The following is a 9,483-nucleotide window of genomic DNA, read 5'->3' as shown; positions in this document are numbered from 1 at the left end:
TTCTACCCCTTTTTCTAGGTAGAAAATTTCTAACATAGAATGAGAGATGTGATTCAAGATTTCAGGATGGATGTTTGCCATCTGAGTTAGAGTAAGAACTATGGACTTTTCCAATACTAGCCACAGAGCCAAAGAAATAGGAATGAAGATCCACAAATACCCCATCTTCACTTACAGCAATGGGTTATATATCCGCTCTCTCTTTCCTTCCTTCTATTTTGTTTTAGAAATATAGTAGTGGCAATTTATCAGTTTGTTTTTTGTTTTTTGGTTTTTGTTTTTTTTGAGGTAACAACAGCAGATCCTGGTAGCATAAGCAGAATGGGAATTTAAGGATTTTAATGTAAGTGGTGCCTCATGGAATTCAAGGTCAGTAAGTATTTAAATACAGTCTTGGGAACAGTGCACACCTAAGACTCAAAAGCTATCAAGGATGCTACAGGGCTTCCTCTTCTAGCTCTCACAGACTGACTGGTATTGAACTAGGCCATCTACCATAAACAACTATAAAACTGGACGTAACTATATTACTAAACTAATATAATATACTAATATTATATTAGTATAAACTAATATACTAAATGCTAAATAAACTAAATATACTAAATAAACTAATGCTGTTTTCAAGCATTAGACAATAGCCAGTGTAAGATAGCAATCTCTGAGAGAAGGGATCACAAATTATCCCATGATCAACTCTGTCTGTAAAGGGACAGTTTTCTGATTGTGGCACAGCATGCTGGAGTCCAAGCAGAGCTGGACCAAACCAAATCTACAGAAATCAGAGTTTGGGGCAAGTGATGTGACTAGAATCTGTGGAGGGCTGTACAGGGGGAGTTTCAAGAAGTCTATGTGTGGGCCCTCCATGAGTTCTTAGCCACGGGCTTTACTGAGTGTGTGCAGGGTGAAACACTGAGGCTTAACAGAAAGTGGCTGCTACTGTGTTGAGAGTGAAATAGAAACACTACATCTTGAGCATTGCTGGGGAATATCAAGTTCTGACCCAAGCAGAGTGGGGAGACCTCCTTAACACTGTTAACAACCCAGACATCCAACCTGTGCCTTAAGGGTAAAGACCATTATCTAAATTAAGGCCTACTTCAGACCTAGCCTAATTGAGCCTAAAACCAAGTGCTAATAAGATCCACAAGAGAGCCTAAGGTGGGAAGTTGAATTCTAACAAGTTGGAGGGGCTTGAGGACACTTCAGGCTTTTATAGACAGGCTGAAACAAACCATAATATGTACCCCTTCCTCCATCCATCCCTCCCCAAGTCCCACCAAAATACAAGGTCAAGATGATCAGCTAATGACTGAACCACTTACTAGAACAAAAATAAAAACCCAAAACTCTTCAGAAGAAGATAATGGAATCCAGAATATTTACATATTTATAACATTGCTCCCATTGTCTGGTACAATATAAAATCAAGAAGTCACCAGACACCCAAAGCAACAGGAAGATGTGACCACTAGTCAAGAAGAAACAGCAGTCAATAGCAACCAATTCTGAGAGGCCTAGATAATTGATCTTAGCATATTTTACAGCAGCTATAATAAATATATTCAAGGAATTAAAGGCAACTATGGTCTTAAAGAGAAAATAGATATGGCATCTCAATAGAGAAATGGAAACTAAAAATTCTAGAACAGAAAAGTAAATAAATGGAATGAAAAATTCACTGGATTCGCTTAACAGAACTTAGAGATGACAAAAGGAATCAGTGAACTTGATTATACACATTGCCCAGTTTGAGGAAAAGGTGAGAAAAAATTGAAGGAAAATTAATGGAACTTCAGGGATATGTAGGACACTATAAAACAGTATAAGATACAAGTTAGTCAAATGCCGGAAAGAGACAAGAGTGGGGCAGAAGAATATTTGAAGAAATAATGGCCACAGATTTCTCAAATATTATGGAAAATATCAATATATAGGACCAGGAAGATCAACCACAGGGAAGCTAAATATGAAGAAAGCACACTCCATAAAGAATTATCTGATGCAAAGTATCAATAGCAACACAGTTAAGAAGTCTTCCTCTAAGGGGTGCCTGGGTGGCTCAGTCAGTTAAGCATCTGACTTTGGCTCAGGTCATGATCTCACAGTCCATGAGTTTGAGCCCTCATCAGGTACAGCTCTGAGCCTGGAGCCTGCTTCGGATTCTGTGTCTCCCTCTCTCTCTGCCCCTCCCCTGCTCATGCTCTGTCTCTCTGTCTCAGAAATAAATCAAAACATTTAAAAAAAATTTTTTTTTAAGAAGTTCTCCTCTAAAACAATCGATTTGAAAAATAATTTTTTTTTATTTTTTTTTAACGTTTATTTATTTTTGAGACAGAGACAGAGCATGAATAGGGGAGGGTCAGAGAGAGAGGGAGACACAGAATCTGAAACAGGTTCCAGGCTCTGAACTGTCAGCACATAGCCTGACGCGGGGCTCGAACTCAGGGACCGCGAGATCATGACCTGAGTCAAAGTCAGACGCTGAACCGAATGAGCCACCCAGGCGCCCCCGAAAAATAATTTTAAAAAGCAAAGAGAAGTAGCTAAGAAGGCATTTGAGGAAATTATGTGGAATATTAGTGCTTAGTTAACTCAAAAGGGTAAGGAAGGGGCCATAAAGGTGCAAAACAGAAAGTAAATAACAGAATGGTACACTTAAACCCAATCATTTCAATAATTATGTTAAACATAAATAGACTAAGCACTTCCTAATAGGGCAAGTCTTTTTTTTTTTTTTTTTTTTTTAACGTTGCTGAGACAACTGGGTATTTGTATGGGAAAAAATGAACTTCAAACCCGTTCTCACTCTGATTAAAAACTTAAATTGGAGATGGATCATAGACCTAAATCTAAAGCTTAAAACTCATAAAACTTCTAGGAGAAAATATAAGAAAAAAATTCTCCCTGACCTTGGTCTAGGTAAAGATTTCTTGGTTGGGGCACCAAAAGCATGAGCCATAAAAGAAAAAAATGTGTGGGAATGTACAATGACAGACTTTTGAGAACTATTTGGCATTTTATAATAAAGTTATATATACATCTACCCAAAGCCCCAGCAATTCCATTCGTATGCATTTACGCAAGAGAAAAGAAAACAACACACAAAAAAGGCATTACAAGGATCTTCATGGCAGTCTTATTCATAATAGCCCCAAACTGGAAACAACCCAAATGGATAAACAAATTGTTGTTTACTCATATGACAGAAAAATTCTCAACAATAAGAATATACTGACACATTTCTGGTCTGGAACCATAAACCTCCTGAAGGTGCTGGGTCCCCCATCAAGACCTTTTGACTCCAGATGTCAACCCTTTACCCTCTTGGCCTCTGTTCAGCCTGCCTGGTAAGGAGGCCAGTCTGGGGTTGGCTTCCATGGGAATCGTTGCTGTCTCCTGCAAGTTCTGAATGGAGAAGCCTACAGAGTCTCAGGCCTACCAGTCTGGCCCTAGACCAGCCATGGAAAAAGGGCACTTGGCCCCAGCTAAGGGTCTATTTGAATGTGGGCATTTTCTCTGTTTCTGTAAGCTACTGCCCTTCGATAAGCCTTAGACCCCAGCTCTGAAGCTCTGGCCAGAGATCACAATCTCAGTCTCACTGAGAGTCCACCAAGAATCCAATGTGAACTATGGACTTTGGGTGATAATGATATGTCAGCCACTGTAATACATGCACCACTCTGGTGAGCAGTGTTTTAGTAGTACAGGCTGTGCATGTTGGGGGGCAAGGGAGCACATATTGTCCCTTCCTCTCAATTTTGCTGTAAATTTAAAACTGCTCTAAAAAATGAAATCTAATTTTGAAAGAAAAAAAAAAAACCAGCTCATACCAAAATTTCCCAGATTTCCTTAGTTGGAGGTAACCTTCAGATTTTAGCTTAAGTTGCTTTGCCCTCATTCTAAAATTTTTGAGAGGGACTGTTGTTGCCCTGATAGTGTCAAGTAGACCAATGGACTGTCTCCAGGGTGCTGGGATCTTAAGATGGGGGAGTCCTCGTGGCTTGGGTCACATTGCACTAAATATGATTTTCAGTAACATGAGTTTCAATAACAAAAGTGAGGTTTCCTACTAGTCATTGAGCTAAGAGATAGGGTTAATTATCACTTGACCTTTGAATCTCAAATGAATCATTATTTATAGATATTAGACTGTCCTGAAACCTTGAGACACTTCATTTGGAATAAAGTAATGACAGCGGCCTTGAGGCAGGAAGAACGGTTAAGACCTGTGTCCCGGGCACTGGTCATTTCATTGTGGACTTACCAAAAGGCAGAGATTTTCCAGTTTCTGAAGAGGACATAGTGAGTGTTGTTACCAGCAGGCCCTGAAACTACTTTGGTGCCAAGTTCATAAAACAAATTTCTGATATGATGATAGTCAGGGAGTAGACCTTAAAAGGCAAACAAATGTGGCCGTGGCCTTTCTTCTCATCCAAATAAGAAGCCGTGGTCCCCCTGGTGAGAGATGTACAGACTGTTCGGGGCTACAACCCTTGGCCTCTTGCTCTTCTGTCTCTCCTTCCGACAGAGGAATCACAGACAACCGCTGCCTTAAATGGAAGGCAGGCACTGCCAGGCAGAGAGAAGGCATTTCCTATCTGCTCCACTCTCCACTGAGCAATGTGGGCTGCTCACAGGCAGGGCACCATTCTCCAGCAAGATCTGTCCCACACCCTCAGAGCTCCAGGCCATAAACCAGAGGAGAGTGTGACTGATTTCCTCACATCTCCCCACTCACCCTGGGCACAACCTGTCCTGGGCAGGGACACTGTTCTTGTGGCCCCACAGTCAGGATGCCCTCAGCTGTGAGGAGCAGATTACTGGCCTCACCACTACAAAAGTTCTAAAAGTAAATGGTCTCAGGGTGGACCCGGCTTATCACCTCAGCCCACTGCCCTGATCTTTAGGCTTGTCACTTCTTGGGATCAACACGGAAGCTGTGGATCCCGGCAGTGTAGACAGAACATCTGATCAAAGAAAAAGAGCCTTTCTCCTTTGTCTGCTTTGCTTTTTTTTTTTTTTTTTTTTTAAATTAGGGAGGAAGCCTCCCAGAAGCCCACCAGCAGACGTCCCCTTGGGTCCCACTGACTGGGACTGGTTTGCACACTGTGGCCTCTGTGGTGGGGATAGCCTTTGCCTGCACAGGAGAAGGCCAGAAGGCGGGAAGGTGGGCTGGTAGCCCAGCAGCAGGCACAGCATTTGATCTCCCCCCACCCCACCCTGGCCCAGTAGCCTTTCCCCATGACAGTTTCTGACCCTGCTTTTTACCTTGGCCCAAATTTCTTGATATATTGGTTAAAACATTTATAAAAGTAATTTGTCCTCATTGTTGAAAATAACAACGAGTAATAAAAGGTACTTTAAACAAGAAAAAGTCACTGAGAGGCACTTCCTGTTAACATTTTGGTATGAGCTCATCCCGCCTGTTTCTCAAGAGTTTCTACATCTGCAGCAAGGGGGAAACGTGGCATTTAAAATCGTCACTGCAGCTGCTGCAGACTTCAAGAGAATGCCCTAATTTATCTTGAGGGAAGTTGATCTCTTTTTATCTGGGAAATCTCTCGAATGGGCTTCCTTAATGGGGAATTGGTAAGTGGCACTCACCTCCACCCTGTCTCCCACACAGTCTGAAAGGCAACAGTAAAACATAACGAGGACTGAATTAAAAGACATTTTGTAAATTATTTGTTGGTGACCTCAAACAGGCATGAGGGCTTGCAACTGTGGGAAAAGGGCCAGAGGTGGGGGGAGAAGGCTAGGCCTGGGGCCTGGGGCCTGGGGCCTGTGGCAGGTCTGTTAGGGATGCTATAACAAAGTACCACAGACTGGGTGGCTTATAAGCAACGGAAAGGTATTTGTCACAGTTGTGGAGGCTGCTAAGTCCCAGATTAGGGGGTCGGGTTCTGGTGAGGCCACCTTAGGGTTACAGACTACAAATTTGTTGCATCCTCATATGGTGGAAAAAGGGAGACCAACTCTCTGACTTCTTCTTCTAAGGGCACTAACTGCATTCATGAAGACTGCTCTCCTGATCTCCCAAAGGCCCCACTTCCTAATACAATCACAACGGGGATTAGAGTTCAACATATGAATTTTGGAGGGACACAAACATTCAGTCCACGACAGAGTCCAAGTTGAGGGGGAATTTTCCTTGAGGAGAGATGTTTTAATTATCTATGCAAGACAGACGACTGCAATAGCTGAAAGCAAAATTTAGGATTTCTCATGGTTCTGTGGGTTCATGGGGACTGGTTGGGAGGTCCTCGTTTGGGGTCTTATACAGCTGGGGTTGGAGTTGTCTGAAGGCTCAACTCCAAAACGATTTCTTTACTCACGTGTCTGGTACTTCGGCTGGCTTGGCGGGAGCACGGGATCTGGCCAGGTATCGCTTCTCTCTCCACATGGCTTTGCACATGGCTATCTTGGCTTTTCTCTGTGTGCTGGGCTCAGAGTGGTTGGACTTCTAATGGAAGCGTCCATTCCAAAAGACCATGGCAAACGTTGTAAGGCTTTTTTTGGCCTAGTCTCGGAGGACATGCATCTCTTCTGTCAGGTTCAGTTGGTCTAAAATTACTTCTCTAACCAGCACAAAGTGTAGGTACTCCATGACAAATCTGAAGTACTATTTCAGAAGTCCAAATGCAGTGTCTCCTCAACAACACAAAAAATACCTAATAATCATATAGCATTTACTGTGTGCCAAAAGCCCTGTGAGGTAGGTCATTTCCTCTCTTTTTGTAGGTAAAGAAACTGAGGCACAAAAAAGGCAAAGTGACTTGCCAGTGGCCACAGAGCCAGTAATCAGAGAAGCCTTAATTCAAACCCAAGCAACCTGGCTCAGGGTTCCTCAAGAACAGGAGAATCCAGGGCACCTGGGTGGTTCAGTCAGTTAAGTATCTGACTTCAGCTCAGGTCTTGATCTCGTGGTTTGTAGGTTCGAGCCCCGTGTCGGGCTCCGTGCTGACAGCTCTGAGCCTGTAACCTGCTTCCAATTCTATGTCTCCCTCTCTCTCTGCCCCTCCCCTGCTCACACCCTCTCTCTCTCAAAAGTAAATAAACATTAAAAGAAAAAAGAAGAAGAACAGGAGAACCCATTTTAGTGTTTCTGGCCCTGGGGTCTGAAACTTCAAATAAATATATTCCCTACTGGAGGTGACTTGAGGATTGCAACAGTCATTTTGCTGTATTGTCTTCTCCTGGGTAACGGACACCTTTTCACTGAAATTGTAAAAAAACCTACAATCCTGTAACAAAGACCCAGATCCTATTTGGAACTGTCTCACTGGTCTTGACCCTCATCCCCTTCTGGAAACCTGAAATTGACATTCTCGCCTCCTACATAGCCCAAGGCATTTCCACACACAAACACCCTGACCATATGCATGGAGGACACATTTATTTTGAAATGCATGTGCAGCAAACTTTGTATGATGTCATCAGGACCCTAGTCTTCTCTTCTTGCTGGCTATAGGATCTTGTCATACTGCTGGGGACAGCACTTGTCTGCTAGGGAGTTGCTACTCTGTGCTCCATTTGCCACTGCCCACTGGCATCTTACTCTACATTCTGTCCACCTAACTTCCCCAAGATGCCTGGTGGCTGCACATTTCCTTAAATCCATTGGAGACTATACACTGGCACCTCCAAGTTCCTCCCACCCGAGTCAAGGCTAATCCTTTCTGGAGATTTCTGCATTTCATTGAGGAATGTGCTCTAACCAAACTCGAGGTTACCAAGGGAAGTGCAGTGTAGCTGGGCCTGGAATATTCTAGTCCTGGCTTGAAAACGAGCTTGGACAAGTTACATGCCCTCATATCAAAGAACAAGAGTTCCCAAGTCTTTTCTTGGCAAAGATCACTTTGCCCTCGGTGAACCATCATCAGTGACTCTGCACATACTAAATTAGAACAGTTTCTCCATGTTATTAATCAAATAAAAATTAACCCCCAATTAAGCTTCTGTTTATAAGCTAATCATGGCTGTTGTCTTAGCTTATTAAATTCTAGCCATGGAAACCTTTTCCTTAACTTAGGCAACCCTATCTTGGGTAAATGTATGGAATCCTCTCAGTTTTGGGGATTCTGAAAATTGTGCAGGCTCCATTAACTAAAACCCCTGGCTGTGTTGACAATACCCAGGACTCAAAGACTAAATCCAAGTTTTGTGCCTCCATCACCCACTTTAAATACAGAGTGATGATATCTATCCTTCTTGGGCCCTCCTTTGTCCTTACAAGCCCCATGAGATAGCCCTTCCTTTGGGCAAAAATTCTGTCAAGGGACTGCCCACTCAAATCTCCTCCCCTTGGCTTTCAGATCAACATGTGCCATCTATTTTGATGGGATCCTTGAAGGTTTGCTCCCATAGTAACTACATTGCGACAAAGAGCTGATGGAGAGTGTGGGGGATCCCAATTAGAGTTAGTCTTCAGATCACACAAATCCAGAGAAGTTGGCTTAACATAAAGATTAATTCCCAGTGGATTAAAGGATAGAACACCACCAAAGATGGCAGGATGGACCTGCTACATAGTCACCCTCCCCATGAAGTCTGGCCGTTTTCCAACTCCTCTCTCTCCCCTCCAGCCTGCAATAAGTGCCTACCAGACTCCAAGAGAAGGTTGTCCCCAACCTAGTGATCAGAAATTGTTATATTGTTATAAATAGCTCAGCTCTGGCTGCCCTGCATGGGTTGAGTTGCTAGGAACACGATAATGCCCAGCACATTTAGGGTGGAGCTAGGGAAAGATTAACAGGGGTGAAAGGGTAGCCCTCTCAGGAGAGGGATCAAAGCACCAGCAGCCAGTGAGCCAGAAAACTTCTGATCCACTCGGGCCAGCCTAAGAACTGCAGATCCTGAGCCTCCCCTCCCCTTCACACACTAGGCATGGCGGATTATATTACTGTACCCAACTATTCACTCCCTATCCTCTAGAACAACACATCCCTGCCTGCCACCACGTGACTTGCACAACTTCCTGTGAGAATACACTATACCGCCTGCCGCTGACACTGGGCTTGGCATGGGATTTGCTTTGGTCAGTGGATGTCAATGTGTTTTGCCAGCTCTTTTTTCCTTCCCTCTATAAGAATGGCATGTTCCAGACAGGGTGTGACCTGCAGTAGATGTTGTGAGATGAGAACGTACAGGCAGCAGGTTGTGGCCACCGCGTGCAACCAGTGACACGCAATGTGGATGGGGGAAGAAAATGTCTATTGTTAACCTGAGATTTGAGAGTTGCTCTTGCAGCCTAATTGGGCAAAAGCTAATGCACTAGGGGTCACAAACTCAATGCTGTGGGCAAGCAGAGTAAATGAGTGAGGCAGAGCGTGTAATGCCATGGGGATGGCGGGGCTATGGCAGATGGGAGAGAATCAGCCCAAGGTTAGTCTCCAGCACTAAACTTTGCTATGAGTCAAAATAAAAAATGCTGTCTCTTTGGTTAAACATCAAAGGACAAAGTTTTAATAACACAGCTGA

General features: G+C 43.5%; 1 long non-coding RNA gene across 1 annotated transcript in view; it reads left to right on the top strand.

The window, feature by feature from the left end:
- The first annotated feature begins 286 nt into the window (after positions 1-286).
- Positions 287-9,483, top strand: part of LOC128777290 (uncharacterized) — a 25,345-nt gene continuing 16,148 nt past the window's right edge. Inside the window, exon 1 of the long non-coding RNA XR_008422525.1 lies at positions 287-369. This is a non-coding gene — a long non-coding RNA (uncharacterized LOC128777290). The remainder of the gene's footprint in view (positions 370-9,483) is intronic.

Source organism: Panthera pardus, unplaced genomic scaffold, assembly GCF_024362965.1.
Source record: "Panthera pardus isolate Hobbes unplaced genomic scaffold, ASM2436296v1 HiC_scaffold_16, whole genome shotgun sequence".
Classification (NCBI taxonomy): domain Eukaryota; kingdom Metazoa; phylum Chordata; class Mammalia; order Carnivora; family Felidae; genus Panthera; species Panthera pardus.
Note: the sequence above shows the minus strand (reverse complement) of the source record. Positions and strands in the feature narration are given on the sequence as shown.